This window comes from Ochotona princeps, chromosome 20 (assembly GCF_030435755.1).
Source record: "Ochotona princeps isolate mOchPri1 chromosome 20, mOchPri1.hap1, whole genome shotgun sequence".
In the NCBI taxonomy this organism is placed as follows: Eukaryota; Metazoa; Chordata; class Mammalia; order Lagomorpha; family Ochotonidae; genus Ochotona; species Ochotona princeps.
In genome coordinates this window covers 35,488,537-35,509,883 of record NC_080851.1, presented here as the reverse complement: position 1 = coordinate 35,509,883, position 21,347 = coordinate 35,488,537, and positions in this window count along the sequence as shown.

Genomic DNA, 21,347 nt, shown 5'->3' with positions numbered 1-21,347 from the left:
CAAATAAAATAATGACTCCTGATGAAACAGTTAAATAGACCTTGCCCATTTGATGTTAAATATTCTACCTTTGCCTGTACCTACAATGCAACGATACAGTTAGAAAGGATAAAACTTATCCCTGCATCTAAAGGACTATACTGGAATGAAATGGTGGCAAAGAAAAACAAGAGGGAGTAAGGGGCAGTAGAGGGAAGAATTCCTCTATCTACAAAACTGTATCATGGAAAATAATAATAATAATAAATAATAGCTCCGTAAAATATATGAGCATATGGAATCTGAGCTGCGTGCTCCTGGATTAGTAGTAGGTCATAGACAAAACCAAAAGGGAAAGCAAACATGTACTAGAAATGATGTACTCTGACAGCTCAGTGTATCAAAACGTATGAGATACAACAAAATCGGTGTCAACAGAAACATTTATAGCAACAGTGCCTACACAAAAAATTGGAAAGCCATCGAACAACATCTTAGCAATTCACATCACGAATCTAGTAAAAAAATAAATCAAGCACCACATTAGTGGACAAAAGATAAAAAAATTAAAAAGTAAACTAAAAATGAAAAAAATGAATTAAAGATCTTTTTTTAAAAAATTGATACCCATTGTCCCAAGTAACTCCCCAAAAATTCAAATTAATAAAGTCAGTTGAAAAAGATGTCAGAATACATATCCCAGAGATAAAAAAAAAAAAAATCATCAGGAAGTATTGTGAACAGTTACATGCAAACAAATTGAAAAATCTAGAAGAAATGGATAGATTTCTGAGTTCATGCAATATATCAAAGTTGAATCATGAAGGTAAATAACCTAAGAACACATGAGGGGGGAGATCTAATCAATAATAAAGACCCTCCCTACCAAGAAAAGCCCAGAACCAGGATGGTTTTACACCTGAATTCTCACAACCTTTTTCAGAAAAACTAATTCTAATAGTTTTTAAGACAATCCAAAACAATGAAAAGGAAAGGAATCCACCCAAATTCTTTCTATCAATCCAGCATCACCTTAGTTCAAAACCAGAAAAGGATACAACAAAGATAAAGAGCTATAAATTAATATCTCTGACGAAGCTAGATGCAAAAACCCTCAACAAAATACTACTAGCTGAACAAGTCCAGCAAGACATTAAATATTATTCTTCTGGACCAAGTGGGATTTATTCCTGGAATACAGGATGATTCAGTGCAGGAAATAAATGAAGGAGAAGAATCACATTAAGAAACTGAAAAACAAACACTGTTGATGATCTCAGTGGATGTGGAGAATGCATTTGACAAAATACAACCTCCTTTCATGATCAAAAACCTAAAGCAAATTGGGCCTAGAAGAGCCATGACATAATAGAGGCAAATGTGACAAATCCACAGCAAGAGTCACACAGACCTGGGAAAAGCAGGAAGCATTTTCGCTAAGATAAGGAACCACCTAAGGATGCCGGTTCTCACCATTAACTTTAATGGAATTTTTAGTCCTGGAATTTTTAGCCAGAACCGTTAGATAAGAAAAGAAATCAAAGCACCACTAATGGGAAAGGAGAAAATTCAATTATCCCACTTTGCCATTTAGATGATCCTCTGCATGAGAGAATGAGAGGATTTCACGAGGAGATGTTTTGAACTCCTGAGTTTGCACAATTGCAGGATACAAAGTCAACACCAGCGCTCAACAGCATTTTCACACACAATGCTACTGCTAAGAAGGGACCATTCCCACTGGCTATCAAACCACTTAAATGCCATGGGACCTCTACCGTGAAAATTATAACACTTTTGAAGAAAGTAAAAAACACACAAGTAAGGGCAAAAATAATATTCCAACTTCACGGGTTAGAAAAATTAATATTAAAATGTGCATAATGACCCAAAACAATTTTCAAATTCAGTGTGATCTCAATCAAAATGCAGAAGATCTGGGGGAAAAAAGATTATAAAACTCATGTGGAGCCACAACAGATCCAGGATAGCTGAAGCAGCCCTGTCCCTCACTACAACACAGATTACCAAGCAGTGATCAAAGCAGCCTGGTATCAGCACAAGAATGGACATGTGGACCAGCAGAACACATTAGAAACCACAGGAGTTAAACCAAACAGCAACAGGCAACTATTCTTTGACAAATAGTTAGAATTGTTTCATGAGGAAAAGACAATTGTTTCCAAAAACAGCACTGGGGCCCGGCGCAGTAGCCTAATGTTTAAAGTCCTCACCTTGTATGCATCAGGATCCCATATGGACGCCAGTTCATGTCCCAGCCACTCAGCTTCCAATCTATCCCTGTGCTTGTACCCTGGGAAAGCAGTCAAGGATGGCCCAAAGTTTGGGGATCTTGCACTCATGTGGGAGGCTCAGAAAAAGCTCCTGGCTCCTAGCTCCGGATTGGCTCAGTTCCAGCTGTTGCCGCCATTTGGGGAGTGAATCAGTGGACCCTGCACCCTCGTGGGAGACCTGGAGGAAGTTCCTGGCTCCTGGCTTCGGACTGGCACAGCACCGGCCGTTGCAGTCACTTGGGGAGTGAATCATCGGACGGAAGAACTTCCTCTCTCTCTCCCCCTCCTCTCTGTATATCTAGCTTTGCTGTAAAAATAAAAAAATCCTTAAAAAAAAATCATACTTGGAAATAAAATATAACAAAAGAGGTTGAACTCTGGTGAAATGAAAAAAAAATAGATCATTGCTGAAATAAATCAAATAATTCTTTAATAAAAGGAGATAAATTGCATGGATTTGCAACTTAGTATTTCTAAAATGTCAATATTCCCTATATTATTCTAGGAATTAAACACAATAGCTATAAAGTTTCAGGTGTTTTTAATAAAACAAATTTTTAAATGATAATAATTGTGAAATGCCAAGAAAAACTAAAATAATGGAAATGATCTTGAAAAAGAATAAGAGGAGTGGGCTCATAATTTCACAATTTATAGTTCAATATTCAATACTGCATGGTGCTGATCTAAGCATAAGCACGCAGATAAACAGAATATAACTGAACCCAAAAATACATCTTTACACGATGTACAAGAACACAAATGACATGATGGGCAACTTATTTTGGGCAAAAAGAAAAGAAAGAAAGAAAGAAAGAAAGAAAGAAAGAAAGAAAGAAAGAAAGAAAGAAAGAAAGAAAGAAAGAAAGAAAGAAAGAGAAAGAAAGAAATAAGAAAGAAAGAAAGAGAAAGAAGAAAGAAAGAAAGAAAGAAAGAAAGAAAGAAAGAAAGAAAGAAAGAAAGAAAGAAAGAAAGAAAGAAAGAAAGAAGGAAGAAATAAAGAAAGAAAGGAGAAAGAGAGAACGAGAAAGAAAAAAAAAGAAGCAAATAGGGAGAGAGGAGTGTAAGAAGGATGTCAGACTGTTCCCTTACAACATGCCTAAAGTGAGCTCCAAATGATTAATAGGCCCAAATATAAGGGTTAAAACTGTAAAACTTCCAGATGAAAATATAGGAGTCACTTTTGTGATCTTCAGTTAAGCAATAACTTCTGGAATACAACAACAAGAATACAAATGACAAAAGTAAGCTAATTAGACTTCAGCTCAATTAAAAACTCTATGTTCATGAGATATCATCAAAAAATATGAAAAGATAATCCACAGAATGGAAAAACAATCACAAACCATGTATGTGATGAACAAATTATAACAAAGTATAAAAATATCTTCCAAAAAATAATAAACCAAGACATATCCCAAATTAAAGCTGGCACACTGTTTGAGTAGATGTTTATCCAAAGAGGATACACAAATCTCAAATAGCAAAGCATGAAAAACACAAAGGCAGGGGTCTCAGGGACATACAAGTCAAAGGAAGGCAGAGGATACAATTCACTTCAGTTTTCCAAATTCCATTCCCTCTCCCATGCAAAGTATTTCCAGCCCATCCCAACACTCCTAACACCTCAGCACCTTCCAGTATCAAGTTTAAGGTCGCTTTTAAACATCATTCAAATCAAGTACGGGTGGAACTCATAGGATTTTCCCTAGGGTGAAATTGTTCTTTTCCTGTGAACTTGTGAAACTAGACAAGTGGAGAACTTCTAAAAGACAATGACGGGGCAGGCCTAGGGAGCGGACACCTGTCCTTTCTCTGCCATCCCTCTTGTCCAGCTGGAGCCAGGTGGCCCTTTTAAGATAAAGGATGAAGAAGACCGGGTGAGGTAGGCAGGGTTGGACCTGTGTTTTAAACATCCTCTATTATTAGACTATGGCTTTTGCCTACCTACCCCGACCAGGTGTCTCTCTTAGCAGGTTAATTTTACTAAGATTTCTTATGACTTCCTTCCACTTGTTGCTTGTAGGAGTTCTACAGATCTGTCTAGTGTTAAAAAATTTGCACATGCAGAGAAAAGTAAGTTTTTTATTTAAAGAAATAGAAGGAATTCTTTAATATGATATAAATTATACAATTGCTCAATAATATCAATAATGATGTTTATACAGCAAATTAGTTCACGGATTTAAAACCAATTCATGTCCTCACAATACGCCCTTCTTCTGTGGTAATACTGGCTATGTCTGAATACCAATACACACATGTTTATTCTAGGTCACGGTTTTTTCCCTTACATTTTATTCCGTTAATCCACTAATTACCAATTTTCTTAATAGCCTGAGTCACGTCGGTGCTCTGAGCTCCCAGGTGGTGTTTGCAATGCCATTGGAGCGAATGCCTTGGATCCCAGGCCTGAGTTGAACTTTGAGTTGATGATGACCAATGTCACCCGAGGATCACTGACTGATGCTTACTGCTCACGCTGTCATGCTTGTGAACTGCCTTTCCAAGGAAGCCAAGCTTTAGAGCTTGCAGATATATGGAGTTATTTTTATTTCCTGCTGAGAGATGATCTCGTCCTTTTGTAATTTACTAGCCCGAGGGAAAGCTGAGGCCAAGCATGTGTTTGGGAAGTCAGCCGCTGCCCACATCATGCTGGACAAATTGCAGCCCACAAGTCAAGGCGATACAATGGCCTAAAATTACAGCCTTTATCTCAAAGGCAGGTGTTTCAAAATTGGACTACTCCCAAGAACTTTTTTTCCCCCTCTTGGTTATTGTTTTTCTACAAGAAGTTGAAAAGGATGTAAAAGATAAGGCAGGTGTTAAGATAAGATTCCTCATCAGGCATGAGTCATCATCAGCCAATCTGGGATATTATATCTGTGAACTTGACCAGGGTGGAGACTTGGCTCTGGTTGTGAAAACTCCCTTCAGTTCTGGAGAAACAATATTTTTAAATACAAGTTTGAAATAGTTCCCACTTCAGAGAGGGAAAAAAAAAAAGAATCTTTGCACTAATTAGGTTGCCAAATAGGTATTCCTATGTTACTATGGAGTTAGTGACTCTGACCTTGCCTGTTCCATTAAGGTCTCTTGCAGATAAAGTTTTCTTTTTCAGATTTTAATGGGTGGAAACAGATCTCTTGGGGCATTTAGATCAAATAAGAATGAGCTGAATTATTAGAATGTTTATTCCTGAATGAGTGAGTCAATCACAAATGGACACTGAGTTTGAGAGATTCAGTACTGGTGTCTACAGAGCTAGCCAACTTCAAGCCATTCCCAGCAGGAAAATGCCTTGATGGACATTACTACAAACACATGTGTTCATCTGTCCCTTTGCCACTCACTTCTACTGGGACTTAGAGCAAGCAGCAATTCCCCTCATTAACCTGTGAACATTTTCCACACCCCCTTTCCCCTCTCCCCCGCACCGAGGACTGCAGCTCAGGGTCCGATTTTCCTTTCATTCATTAAGCACGTTAGAAAGCATAGTTCCTAACCCTCTGCAGGCTAAATGTGGAACAATCACATCCCCCTCACAATCAGCGGCCAGTGTGCTGGGACCTCCACATTTCACGGTGCTCCCCCAGTGACGCAAGTTTTTAACAATTGAAGGATATTAACTCAAAAACTTGTTTTCTCATTGGAGGAGCTCAAGGGATTTCAAATAACTGAACTTGTATAAACTGGAAGCAGGCCCATGTGCCTTTCTAATTATTTTGTTCGAATTGGGGGAAGAGGGCACCGCTAATCTCAAAGAGCAGGTTTAAGAGGTTGTTTAGCGCTGCAGCAGGCACAGGATCCCAGCGAGAGGGCTGGCTAGGAGCTGAAACCTAAGGGAGAGATGGGGACAGCGCCATCACCCCGCACAGTGCAGCTGTACTATTCAAAAGATCAATTCAAAAGAGCACCAGATTAGACTTTTCCACCAGGCCAACTGGAAAGGGAGGAAAAAGTATTTCAAATTAAATATTAAATATTTATTAGGCCTGTTTCACCTTCTCCAGAAAGTCAGGGTGACAGTTGGAATCTCTCTCTCTCTCTCTCTCTCTCTCTCTCTCTCTCTCTCTCTCTCTTATGTGTGTCTCCCGCTCTTTCTCTCCTGATCTTCAAAAAAACTGTAAATTCATATAGGCTTGCACAATGGAAAAATAGTATCCTCAACTTCAATAACTGTATTCATTGCCGTCCTGCACTTCAGCCATTTATTATACAACTTGACAAATACATGTTTTAATATGGGACTGGAATAATGAATTACTCATTTAGGTTTTTATTTTTATAAATTACAGAAGTTATTTATGAAGATACATACCTTATGAATGATTTATACTGTAGCACAATAGGGCAACTAAGCTCTCCAGTAAAGCTTGCATTTATGAGGAAATTCTAGAAAAATGATTTCAATATTTAATTCCCTTGATTTTTTTCTGTAAACTACCAACTACCAATAAAAATTGGCAATTTTGATAGAGTATGAGAGTCTATCTTTCCATAAATGAACACACAATCACATGCTGCAATTTTTCAAAAATACATGTAAAATATTCTCTTGCATTTTTGTTTGTCTTTTTAATGTATTACTGCAAACTTCAACTATAGTTGGTAACTATTGTTTTATAATAACCTATTATATATCACATTCCCACAAGATTCCAAAGCACATTTAAAAATATTTTTTATTTTACTTCTTTTTCATGTTATGATACACTTCCATAGTCAATGGGATTTCCGTTATCCCCTCCCCAATACTCTCCCCAACCACTGAATGAGTAATGTGTCGCTGAAGAAATGAAAAAGAAAATCAAGAACCTTTTTGAAGAAAATGATGCAACTATTTGATCTATGAGTCATTGAAGAATTTGTTCAGAAGAAAGTGTTTTGAAGAGATGAAACTAACTAAAAAAAATCAAAATCCATGAAAGATAGTTTCTGCTGATCTTTTTGGTGAAATGTGTCTCCTGCAGGCAACAAGTAGATGGGTATTTCTTTTTAATCCAGTCTACTAATCTACGACATTTGATTGATGAGTTTAAGGATTCATATGAGTGTGTGGTAATTTGGTCCTGTCATTTTAGCAATAGATTATTCATTGATTTAGTCTTCTGTCGTTATTTTACGGGGATGTTCTTCGCATTTGCCTTTGGTTGTGTTGGGCACTATTCCTTTTCTCTGTCAAGAGAACATCTTTAAGTATCATTTGTAGGGCAGGTGTGGAAGAGGCATATTCTTTTAACTTGTCTTTACTGTGGAAGAATTTTATTTCATTTTCAAAGAAAAGAAAGCTTTTCTGGGTACATTATCCGGAGCCAACAACTTTTTGCTTTTAGAATCTGGAATATGTTGCTCCATTCTCTTCTTGCTGTAGAGTTTCCTGTGAAAGAAGACTCCTGTGAGTTTAGTTGGCATTCCTTTATATGTCAGTTGATTTTTTTCACATGCACATTTAAGGTTCTTCTCCTTATGTTTAACTGAAGAGAGCTTGATGATCATGTGTTGTGGTGAAGGTCACTTTTGATCACCCCTGTTGGGAGTTCTCTGTCCCTCCTGAATGTTGCTTTCCAATTCTTTCTCTAGATTAGGGAAATTTTCTGTTATTATTTCATTGAATACACCTTTAATCCCAGCTTCTCTTTCTGCACCTTCTGGGACTCTTGGAACTCTAATAGCTGAGTTAAAAAAAAAAAAAAACTTTTCTTCTATTTAAAAAAATTTAATCAGGGAATAAATCAAAATTAGTCTTGGCATATTGTAGCCAGGCCTTTTACTGATTCTATCAATTGTCTCTGTGCTATAACCTGAATTTCCTTGTTTTCCATGAAACATCAGAGAATCTCTCCTTGTCATGAAGATATGTCAATTATTTCAAGAAATCATAACACATTTTTCTCTTTTCTCTAAATTTTGATATGTCATTGAAATATATTTAGTCCACACAAATGGTCATGAAATTTTAGCTTTCTCTAAAAACCTGGAATTAGAAAATAAAGTGATAAGAGTTAAGAGAAAGAAGGGAAATAACTTTCATTTTCTCATTTTCTTTCATTAGGCTGTGGCTTATGGGGTTAATGTTTGAAATTCTTCATTTCACTCAGATTTTGTCCATCAGTGTCATGGTGATTGTTTAATTCTCACTATGAGGAATTCAGAAACATAAGTACTGTTTCCGAGATAATTAAAGGGGAGTTTAAGAGACAGAATTTATTTTTTCTTGTCCCCTACATTTCCCGTTGAAGAACAAATCTCTTTCAGATTTTTTTAAATTTCACCTATACGTACTCCATTAAATGCCTTCCCTCCCCAAACACACCATTTCACCTTGTAACCTGTTCATCTGGAACTCTTATCTTGTCACTTGCCAAAATCCTCCTCCTTCTCCAAGATGTCCTGACCCACAGCTGAGCTCTAATTTCCTCCCACTCTGACCAAATGATGATCTCCACCCTCTTCTCTCCAGTTGCCAAACCCACCTACTCCCTCGAGATAGAGTAGTTTCAACAATTTGCCTCACTGGCAACCATTCACATCCTGTCTTCCCAACAGGTGTCAGAAAAAACATTTTCAATTGGAAAAAAATACGGTTATCACCATTCCTCCTAGTGTATCAATTCATATGCAAGAAATTCTTTCAATTTGCATTCAACCAGTCAGTGAACACAGCCATAGATTCATCTAAAATACATTTCTATCAAAAATTCATTTATGAAAAATTATCATACCATACAAGATTTCCTAAGTAATTTTCTTATGAAGTGCTGTGTTTTAAATCTCCTTTTAAAAATTTGTTTCTTCACTAGCTGCTTATAACACTCATAAATGTATATAATCTTAAAAATACAAATCATCTAATACAGCTTCTTCCTCCCATAATGAATCTTGAAAATTATACAATTATAGATATTTCTCATATTGTGATTAAATTTGCTTATTATCCACTAGCTATTTCTATAAATGGTTATTGAATATTTTGTCATAGTCTTAATCCACCATTTGGGCAGAAAATAGAGAACCCAAGTTGTTGTGTACTTTCAAGGAAGTTTCATTTTAATAGGAAGATGATAAATAACACTAAGATTTTAATAAGTAGCAAAACATGCCAGAAAATAGATAACAAATACAGTAATCTAGTCAACAACATACAGGAAAGGTGAATGTGAAATTTTGCCTGTTTGTAAGTTAAGAAGTCAGATTCCCCCATACCCTGTTACTGTTTGAAAGTTGGTCACAAGACATGAGAATCCTGGGTCAGAGGCGAAGTTCTGTTTTACTCACAGCACAGCCTGCGGATTATTGTCACCTCTGGCCTGATGCTCCTACAAGTTCTCCCCTGGGAAACTGGACGGTTCCGAATAGATGCTGTACATACAGTAGATTTCTATCACAAGCGTAGGGCACTGAGTGTGGGGAGATCACCGTCTTAGGAGACATAGTACGCTGTCCTTTCTAGGTCTCAGGAATAAACATTCACTTCTCCCTCAAGAGTAACTCCAAGGAGTATCCCAGGTGAAAGACAATTCTAGTTTTTCTTGGCATAAACAGTAAGATGTGGAGCAACAGAGGTGGCCCATGGGAAGTAATAATGAGGTAAGTATAGAATATATTACACCATGGTCTGTACGGCAGGGGAGGGAGGGTAGAAGATGGTCATTGCAGAAGTGAAGGGTCAACATGAACAAGAAAGCTAGATTAATGCTGTGACCTAGAGGGATTTCTGGTTCATTCACAGTGCCGATCTCTTGTTTGTAGCAGAGGACTTGTTAAAGCAATCACACTATCTTTTAGCACCCAGGCTTGTGGAGCAACTAAAGTATAATCATGGCCCAGGATGGCATGCGTAAAAGGAAATATGCTAATATATAAACTACCCCTTGAAACCTCTCCTGCACGTGTGTCTCTCATTAATCAACACAAGTTAAACCCAACCCAGACCTGGGAGTACAAGTGTCTTCTGATCAAGTTGATCTTTTAAAAGTTGTGTTTATTCCCAGTATCACAATATAATACACTTAAATAGCAGAATGATGGACTTGTGACTATTGTTGAAGGACTATACTATCATAATAACATAGAAGAAATCAGTGGGTAGGAGGATGGGAAATTCCTGAGCCTATGGAACTGTATTCTCCCCCCTCAAAAAATTTAAAAAGTTGCATTTATTTGGAAGGCAATGCAACAGAGAAGAGTGAGGGTTAAGAGAGAGTGTGTAAGAGAGAGACTCTTCCAACTTGTGGCTCACTCCCTAAATACTGCAAACACCTGTGTCTGAGTCCAGCCAAAGTCAGAAGCTGGGAACTCACTTTGTGGGAGTGGCAGGAACCCAAATATTTGGACCATTTTCAGCTATCTCCTGGACACATTAACCAGAATCTAGATGAAAAGCACAGGACTAAATGAAGCATTCAGATATGGGATATGGGATGCAGGTATCCAAAGGTGACTACACCTGTTGAACCACTGTGCCACTCTTGCTGAAGCTCGCTTTATGAAAGATTAAACCGTGCAGCGAAACTTCTGTTCAAACTACAAATGTGAATTATGAACATATTCTCAATTTTCTTTGCCTTTATTTTTGCCTGCTGTTTCTTTCAGTTTCTGAAGCCAAGTGCTCCCAAAATTACCCTAAGCAAAAATTTAGAACTGCATATCATCCCATTGAATTGATACCTACATCATGAAATCTTTCTCTAACCAGCTAGTAACACTTTCTGCACTAAAGTTTGTTGTATCTCTCAGGATAACTCTCAGCATAGTTTCCCATTCAGAATGTACATACTGTATTTTCAACATTTTTACTTTTACACATTCAAGGGCTGCATTAGGACAATTTAGAGTTCTGAATGGATCGTTATGTTAAATTACATTTATAATTTAATGATACGTTTCAATACAATTTGGTATTTTGCTTTCTTTCCTGTTTTCATAGCAGTTACTTTCTTCTCAGTTTGAACATGTTTATTTTCTTTATTTCCTCTTTATTGATTTGTTAGTTGTGCATTCCTGAATTGTTTTTGTCATTATTCTAGCAATTTTCAGATTTATCACTGATTTATCACTAGCACATTTCAAAGTTACTGTGTTTCAAAAATGTTGGAATTTTATTACTTAAACTGTTTCATTTTCATCTTTTTATTATTAGAATTCATTTTAAGTTATCTATATTTTATAGCAGGTAAGATATTGATGTGATTGCTTTTTTATAGCTGAGAACTTGATTTACTCCGACATTGAATCTGTCCATCAGTTTTCATTTCTGTGTAAATCACTATGTTTTAATCTTGGATCATTTTCCTTTTGCCAAAACGTTAAACCCTTTTAAAAGCCATTTCATACAAATTTCTTGCCAATGCATTTTAAAAATGTATCTGTTTCAGATATAACAACATAGAACAGCACATCAGGCTGAGCGACAAAAAGACAGGTAGATGAACAGACAGGAAGATAGAGCTAGCTAGACGATCGATGATGATGATGATAGATCGATCGATAAACAGATGAGAAGACAGAGGAGAGAGCTCCCACTCAGTTAACTCTAGATGATGGCTGAGTCTAACTTTGGGCCAAGCCAAATCCAGGAACTGGGAACCTCGTTCAAGTATCGCATGCAGTTTGCAGGAACTAAATCATCAGAACCCTGATCTCTGTCTCTCAGAGTCTGCGTGAGTAGGCAAAGGTCGGTATTGAACTCAGGCCCTTCAGTGTGGAATAGTGAGCATCTTTACCTGGCCTGCTTACCTGGCAATCCAAAAGCCCTCCCCCAAAGTACTTCATTTCACCAGAAAAGTCCATGTACAAGAGAGGTCTTCAAAGAGTTCATGAAAAATGTTTATTTTTCAAAAACTATGCATGAAAATTCAAAAAGCACCAAATAACAATTTTGCAATCGGTTTTCCGCAAACTTTTTGAAGTCCAACGTTATCTTGTCCTCATATTTGTTTTTCTTGCTTATTGGCTCTCTGAGGTTCCCGTTACTGGTTTACTGGTTTCAGCACCTGCCGTCTGTGGCTGCACTATATGTCTGCTGAGAACTTAACTCAGCCTTATAGCAGCACCTCTGAAAGCAACACCAGTGAGCTTTCTGTTAGTTTTAAGATGATTGTTTGGACTTTGGTTATCAACAGTTTTTGTAACCATTAATGTGATACGGTTTCCATTGACACATTCTGTTTAGAATTCATAATATTTAATACTTATTACAACTGTTCAATATATCCAGTTGTGAAATTTATCTTTGATTCGATTTTGTAGATTCCTCTTCTGTAATGAAATTCTCCATTTTTTTAAAAAATTAATTTATGACAGTTTCATAGGCATCAGATTTCCCCTCCCATCTCCTCCCCGTTGTTCTCCTCTCCAGTCTTCGACTAGGTGTCTTCTGAGTGCCCTCAGAACTCCATCCTACTGCCATTGAGGTGTCTGCCAGTGATGTAGGGGCTTATCTGTTGTTTCACTCTGAGTCCATCCTTGTATTGCAAGTACAGGGTACACTTCTCTCTGTTTCTGCCTATGGACATACTTATTCCTGCTACCTTCCCATTATACCTTCTCTTGGGTACAATCCCCCTAGGGTTGAGATGGAAAAAAGAAGGGGAAAAAAGAAAAAGAATTAAGTAAATTGAAATAATGAGCCATCACCTCCATGGTGTTGTCAAACTCGTAACAGAGGTATCGATGTGATGGTAGGGTGGCGTAAAAGAGTGTCCAATATCTTCCTGCAGAAATTAATGCTAGTGTATGACCCATGTGGTTCAAATGCGAGTACAATATGGAATAGGTTATTGTTACCTCTGGGTAGTAATAGTAAACAATGATTTACAGGATATTAGCAATCTCAGGTGATCATATGCAAACTGTCTCTCATTAATTATTGATTCATAAGTTACATCACAATATCTTATTGCATGCAGTACAGACAGTTTGAAGGTGCAGCAATATACAATTTACAGGTACTGTGTTTAGATTTGACATCATTTTATCTTATATTAAGGCAAATATATGATATCTGACCTTCTGAGATTGGCTCATTTCCCTCAGCATAATAGCTTCCATTTGGGCCCATTTGGCCATGAAGAAATATATTTCTTTTTTTTTTTTTTTAAATAGCTGAGTAGTATTCCATAGAGTAGATTGACCATAGTTTCCTCATCCAGTCTTCTGTTGATGGGCATTTCAATTGCTTCCACATTTTTGTGATTACTGATTGTGCTTCTATGACCATAGGGGTGCATGTTGGTTTCTGGTGTAACAGGTCTTTTGGATATATTCCTAGGAGTGCCATTGCAGCATCATAGGGTATGCAGATTTTCAGTTAGCTGAGTGTTCTCCATACTGATTTCTGTAGAGGATGCACCAGCCTGCAATCCCACCAGCAGTTGGAGCAGGGTTCCCTTTTCTCTGCAGCCTCGCCAGCAAGTGTTGTTAGTGGTTTTCTGTGTGTGAGCCATTCTTACTGGTGTTAGGTGGTATCTCAGTGATGTTTTTATTTGCATTTCCCGTATTACCAGGGAGCTTGAGCATTTTTTCATATGCCTGATAGCCATTTGGATTGGTTCCCTTGCAAGGTGTCTGACCATCTCCTCTGCCCATTTTTTTTTGACTGATTTGTTTGTTCTGTTGTTTTGGTTTTTCTGGAGTTCTTTATATAGTCTGGTGGTTAACCCTTTGTCTTCTGTGTAGTGTGCAAAGCTCTTCTGCCATTCTGTGGGTTGCTTTTTTACTTTGTTGATTGTTTCCTTTGCTGTGCAGAAACTTCTTAGTTTGATGTGGCTCCATTTTTTTTTTTAATTTTGGTCTTGATTGCTTTTACTTTTGATGAATTTTGTAGGAAGTCAGAGCCTACACCTATATCTTGCAGAGTGTTTCCAACTTTATCTTCCGAAAGTTTGAAGGCTTCTGGGTGTGAAATTCTCCATTTTAAACTATGTTTCTTGAGCACACTAGTTACAACAGCTTAAAACTCATATCTAATACAAACCATATCTGAACACCCTTTGTGATCATTCTGTTTTCTCATCTTATCTTGGTTTTTTATGCATTTGGATCCATCTTGTTACATTATTTGTCACATGTTGAATCTTCCCTGAGAGAGTGTATGACAGAGTCTGTTTCTTGTACCAGAGATTCCGTCACTTGTGTAGAATATGAGAGAAATAAGTTCTTTCTGTTACAGACTGAAGTAACTTGAGTATTGCAGTTTGTCTTGCCTCTTTTCAAAAGTTGAACTAAGGATTAATTTGCTTACTACAACCTTCTGGACTGGTGAGAATCGAAAGTCTGTTAATTATTTTATATAAAACACTTTATTCATATTTATATAATACATGTTTGTTTCACATGTTTATTTATCATATTTAATAATTCATTTGATTGAGTTTCTGCAAATTAATTTCCTCCTTTTTAATCAGCATACATAATAGTGACATACAATGATTGTACAGTTAATGGGGTCAATATAATTCAATGCATCTACGTTGCATGTAATGATAAAATTAGAATAATTAGTATTTCTATCTGTCCAAACTTAGCTATTTTCTGTACTGGGAAACTGTCAGTGCTTCCCTTTGGCTTTTTAATAAAGTATGTGATAAATCACTGTAAGCATCATCATACATTATATTATACATTAGAACCTTCGATGTTGATTGCATTCACTGACTCTTGTGCGTAGCGCTACGGTAAGAATGGAAATATGAGCATTTCTGCAGTAGACTGCTCTCATTTTTTGGACACTCAAGAATGGGATAATTGGGTTATATGTTTCTAGATCTGTTTCTACTCTTTTTGAGGAGCTTCCATACTATATCTTGCATTGCCTATAAAAATTTATATTCTCACCAATAGCAGGATATGTACTTGCTCCTCAATCTTATCAGAATTTGCAAGTTACTCTAGCTTTTAGTTTCCTAATGTGCAAAATGGACATATCAGATAAACTAACACTACAGAACTGTGAGAGTGTATTAAACTGTGGTGCTTGTACAGTACAAATACAGAAAATAAAATTATGAATATATTTAGCTTCTGCTCACAGTGTACTCACTTGTACATTAGAAAATGCAGACACTTCATAATTTTCTAAAAGAAACTTGGCCAATGCTTAGCAATTAAAATTTTTATTTTTAATAATAAAAAGTCTTTAATAATCTGCATAATAATACTTTCATTGACCAAGAAATTTACTAAATTTTATTATAATTCTTCTTTGTAAAAGCTGACTTTTTTCCATCAACTCTTCTTTGTATCCCCAATTTCCATGCAAAATTTTTCTATCGTTCCTTGAAGTAATGTGATACTCTGTGCTTCCTGGAAATTAATTGGGCAAACAGTGTTAGGCTGTTGTCTATTTATCAAGAATTTATGATTTCTCTCCAATAAAATTTTGTATTCCGAATGCAAATGATGACTTTTGATGTCATCAGTAATGTTTTTGAGAGCAGAGAGTTCAGCAAACAGTTGTCATTCAGCAATTATTTGTGGAATTTAAGACAGGTATGAATTAAAAAGAACAAATTGAAAAGGGATTTTCTTATAGCCAGATGGAAAACTGAGAAGACACATGGAAATTTATGGTTCCTGAAATGGTGCTCTTATTTTTTTTTAAAGATTTATTATTATTGGAAAGCCTAATATAGAGAGAGGAGGAGAGACAGAGAGGAAGATCTTCCATCCGATGTTTCACTCCCCAAGTGAGCCGCAACGGGCCGGTGTGCGCCAATCCGATGCCGGGAACCAGGAACCTCTTCCCGGCCTCCCACGCGGGTGCAGGGTCCCAAAGCTTTGGGCTGTCCTCGACTGCTTTCCCAGGCCACAAGCATGGAGCTGGATGGGAAGTGGAGCTGGATGGGAAGTGGAGCTGCCGGGATTAGAACCAGCGCCCATATGGGATCCTGGGGCTTTCAAGGCGAGGACTTTAGCCGTTAGGCCACGCCGCCGGGCCTGAAATGGTGCTCTTAAGAAAAACATTTTGTTTCTGTTCCCTTTGATTACAACAATAGGTAAAAAATTAAGTCTAATAAAATAGGTTATTTATTTTATATTTCAGAAGACAGAAAATACTTCAATCTTAAATGCCTATTACTTTCAAAGACCAGTTGTGCTTTTAATACGAAACATTAGCCTATGCTAACATATGAGACCAATTGCACTATAAAAATTGCAATAGCGCCTCTTGTTAACAGAGAACACAGTTGATCTTGCAGTTTGATTTTATGATCAAAGTTTCCATTCTTTTTGGTAAGAGAGATAGCTCAGGGAAGGCTTAAGCTGAGAATGCTTCCCTTTCAGATTTTCTGGGTTACCCTGGTTGATTGGAACACGATTAACACAAGGCCTCACTTGTTAAAACGGGAGTCTTTTATACAGCAAACCTTGTTCTAGCTCCTGGCTCAGTAGCCAAACACCATACGGCCCATCTATCCTTTCCTTTCACTCGCTGAATTTAGCTTTTATTAGGCCATCATTATTTTCACATTCCATGCAAATAGGACTGAAGTTCTAATTTTATACTCAAATTCCCTGTACCATTGTGCTTGTCAGCACGATGGTTTTATATATATGGAATAATAAGTATGTAGGGCCCCATACAGGATATTCTTCTCTTTCATTCATACAATATGCCTTAGTCACAACACAGCCCAACATGGAGCTGAACTTTATTAAACGTCTAGCCAAGGAACAAACATGGGATGATTGAAACACTGCTTGCTATTGTTCAGCAGCAATCTTGGATTTGAACTGCTGGTTCAAGTCAGGCTGCACAAGAGCTTTTACCTATAACCAATTCTAAGAAAGAACGCAGAAGAGGAGGTGACTCCACAGCATAGCACCACCAATTGTATGACGTGTGGGCGTGGACAAGGAGGCTGTGTTTACATAAGGTCAGCTCAGGGGAGCCCCGAGCAGAGGACCTTTCGGGTTGTGTGCTCTCTTGCTCACACATCCTTTCAGGGCTATATGACACTTTCTCAGGAGTTGTTGAACCTGAAGCGTATCTTCCACTCATTACTGAATAGTGCTTAGTGCAAAATCTAGTCCTCGGGCAACTCCCATCTATCCTTGATCCACTATAATTAAAGATGCTTGTAAACAGTTGATTTACAAGGATAACTGAGCCGAATCACATTCTCAAATATTCTGAGGGAGAAATCAAAGACGACAGAGCCACTGTCGACCCAACCTTTCACCCAAGCTTATACATTATGTAATAAAGGTAACAACTACAAATACCTCAGTTACAACTAGCAAATGATACTAAATTTACAAAACATTTATTTATTATTCATTATATTTCTTTAAATTGGGAGCAAATCCAAAGGCTTAGTTTATATTCTTTTTCTTTTTAAGATTTATTTATTTATTTTTATTACAAAGTCAGATATACAGAGAGGAGAAGAGACAGAGAGGAAGATCTTCCATCCGATGTTTCACTCCCCAAGTGAGCCGCAACAGCCGGTGCTGTGCCAATCCGAAGCTAGGAGCCAGGAACCTCTTCCGGGTCTCCCACGCAGGTGCAGGGTCCCAAGGCTTTGGGCAGTCCTCGACTGCTTTCCCAGGCCACAAGCAGGGAGCTGGATGGGAAGTGAAGCTGCCGGGATTAGAACCAGCACCCAAATGGGATCCTGGTGCATTCAAGGTGAGGATTTTAGCCGCTAGGCCACGCCACCGGGCCCGGCTTGTATTCTTTTAAATGATTAGCTCAAATTCCATTAGTGGAATAGTATTTATAATGGAATGCTACAACTGCCATTCACATGGGAACTGTAGTATATTTTATGTGGTATTAATACAGAGGACATTTTTACTGATATGCATGGATTAATTCTGCATTCAAATATTTGAGATAAGGAAAGTTCAAAAGGAAGAAAATAAACTCATTCTGACTATTGAACAAATGTCAATAATGAAGTGAAACTTTGAGGCAAAATATCTGTCCTGAGTCATCTTTAAAGCAAATAAAAACTTAAAACATATTATCTGTCAAAATCATGATTAACATAAAAATATTTCAAAACTTATACCATGTATAATATATATGGGTTAGGCATTCATTTTAATTTGGGTGAAAATACTAAACACAATAAAGAAAGTAACATTCATTAGGCCACCAAATATTTGTAGAACTGTTATCAAAAATTTAAAAATATATATGGGCAGGAATTTGGTGTAGCATCTAAGATGCTGTGAAATGCCACTTCTCATAAATTCTCTGAGTTTGAATCCTGTTTCTGCTGCCAGTTCCGGCTTCCTGCTAATTCACACCCTGGAGGCAGAAGGTGCGGACTCCCAGTGTGGTTGGCTGGGTTGAGTTCCCAGCTCCTGGCTTTGGCCAGGCCTGACTTGGGATCCTGGCTGCATATGAGGCATGAACAACTGGGTAAGAGATCCGTTTTTGTCTGATGTCTCTCCCTCTTGGTCTGTGTCCCTCCTCTTTTCAAACAGAAACGGATTAACTGTTCCTGCTTGGAACAGTGAAATCAACAGCATTTCAGAACTATCCAAACCACTTGGACAGAACCCTGGGAATAGGTACACCTTGAGAATTTGGTTTGATATGACATGGCAGTTCCTTAACCCTGGGTACTGGGACGTTTGGAAAGTCATGTGTGGCTTCCCAATTTGTCTTTCCCCTTCCCTTGGAAACAACAAAAAAGAAATAGCAAACTAGGAAACAACGAGTTCACCCAATTTTCCCTGAACTTGGATCCTTTGCATCCCGATCAAACATGTAATCATTTAAAAAATTATAAATTTTTAAAAATAAAATTAATTTTAAAATAATGATGGTCTTGTTTGAATCTCTTCAATGTTTCCATGGAAGCATCTCTGTAGGTGAGTCAGAAGACATAATTATGCATAATCTGCTGGAACTCTACCCATGGCGGGGCTGCACTTGTTCTACAAGAAGGAATGTGCTGGAAATTCCATTAGCTTGCTTTAAAATGGTGGTATTTAAGAGAGAACCATGGCTACTTTGGTTTTACACATTTCACTAGGTGATAACTTCCTAGTCATCAGAATGAAGAAAAACTCCGGGCATGTTAAACCTTAGGGTATATAAAACCTCTCCTAATAACTTATTAGAAGGATCTAAAAAGTGCCCCAAGTGGTGAATCAGAGTTCACTTTGTAGAAGGGACAGCAGAGGGTAGCAGAGCAAAGCTGCCCCATGCGTTCTGCAGGTGTGTTTTGCTCCTCTGTTGCCCTGGAGTAGGCTCACTGAACTGTTGAGTGCTTTTTGCATGTCCTGGAACAAGTTAGGCTTCTCACAGGAAGGACCGGTTAGAGAGACAGATGGAACCACAGTCTTAGGAAAGTGAAGGTGGAATTAGCCAACTTCACGGTCTAAGGTGACACGGATGTGCATCCAAGAAACTTCCAGAGCTCTCATTCCAGAAGGCGTTGACCGTTCCTTAGGGAATCCAGGTCCCACTGCATTATTCATTAGAAGCAGCATCTGGGAAGGTGATTCAAGTATTTTATTAGAATTTTTCTCTTCCACGGGAGAAGGGAAAATACCTCAACATTCTATAGATTGAACTTCTCCTTTCCTCTACTAAACTCACAATTAAATGGAATAGTTAGCCTCTCCTGCAGTGGTCACTTCAAACGTTGTTTTTATCACCTAAGGACTCCTCTGTGCCTTTCCAGGGTTACCTCTTGGCTCCTGAGAAAATTCTCTACTCATTTGTTCCGAGTTGCTTTGGTCAGGTAGTAATAGATCCCGACTGGCAGTTGGGTGAAAGGCTCCTCAGCAGTGGTGCTTCGAGCATCCCCAGTGGAAAGTGGTGTCAGGTGGTCAGTGCCTCTGCGTGCGTCCAGTGATGTTTGCACATCTGTGCATCACAACCAATGCATGCGGTGGTAGGCTGGACTGCTGGTCTTTTGGCTTCTATTGTTCACAGTGTACTCAGAAACACAAGTCTAAAATAAACAGACTGTGAATCGGGGCCATGTGAGTCTCTTTTTTCACTGGGGCTGTGCTCCCAAAGTTCTTCCTCCCTCCTTAACGTGCCTAGGCTTTTACCAGCTAAATTCCAAAATGGACCTTGGCCATGTCCATTCCTGCATATTGTTACTAGTCATCCAAGCAGTTTTTTTGTGTGTTTTTTCTTATTTTTATAAAGCAGACTTTGTTCTCCAATGCATATATTAGTAGAACAAAGAAGAAGGAATGTGGAAGCAGGCTAGAAAATCGCTTTAAAGAGACTAACACAAAAAGAAAAGATATTTTAAGTAGGTTAGGATTCTAAAGGGAGAAAGTATGGGTTTCAACAAAAGGCTGACGTAGAAGCAGTCCTTGACCTTGAGTTCAAATAAGGAACAAATTGAAGGCTTGGACACATTTATGAAGGCAGATAATTTGAAAAATGTAATCCTCGACTAAACTGAAAAAGCATCCAAAGAAGACAGCATTGGAGTGTCTCCCCTCAAATCCAAGAGGACGCATCTCTGAAAAACCTCTGAAGGGAGACTCTATTACAACATTTTCCTGGCCTGAAAGCTGATTTCGGAGGAAGTGAACAGAACTCGGCCCCAAGACCAGATTTCAGGCTTCACTGGATGGGCTGCCAGGACATGCTACACACCGGACCAGGGTAGGGAGCCAAGACTACCCACATTCCCAGGCTTTGAGAGACTGGGGAACCTCTGGGGGGAGCTTGATTTATGAGGATGAACTGGCTGGTCTGGCCTCATGCATTTAAGAAAGGGAAGCTTGGCCAACACCCTCACCTGGGATTGAGGACTCTGGAAAATGGGGTGGGGCAGGGAACAGATTGCATTCCTCTTTGGCTAAAATATGAGAAGTCCTGGAAAAGAGTCTAAGGTTAGGGTAATAGCAAAAGCCAGCAGTCATTGACCACTTCGTGCTTTCCATGCTTACGCATAGAATTTGTTTCTAGGTTCCCCCAAATGCTACAAGGTGCAGACGACTAGGATATGGGTTGTTATCAAGGAGAACTCTTGAGCCACATTGGTTGACTGCTCAATGAACATGCTATAAATACCCAGTAGACAGTCAATAAATGGTGGAGACAGGATTCAAATCCAGGGCCAGGCTTCTTGGCCACCTAGG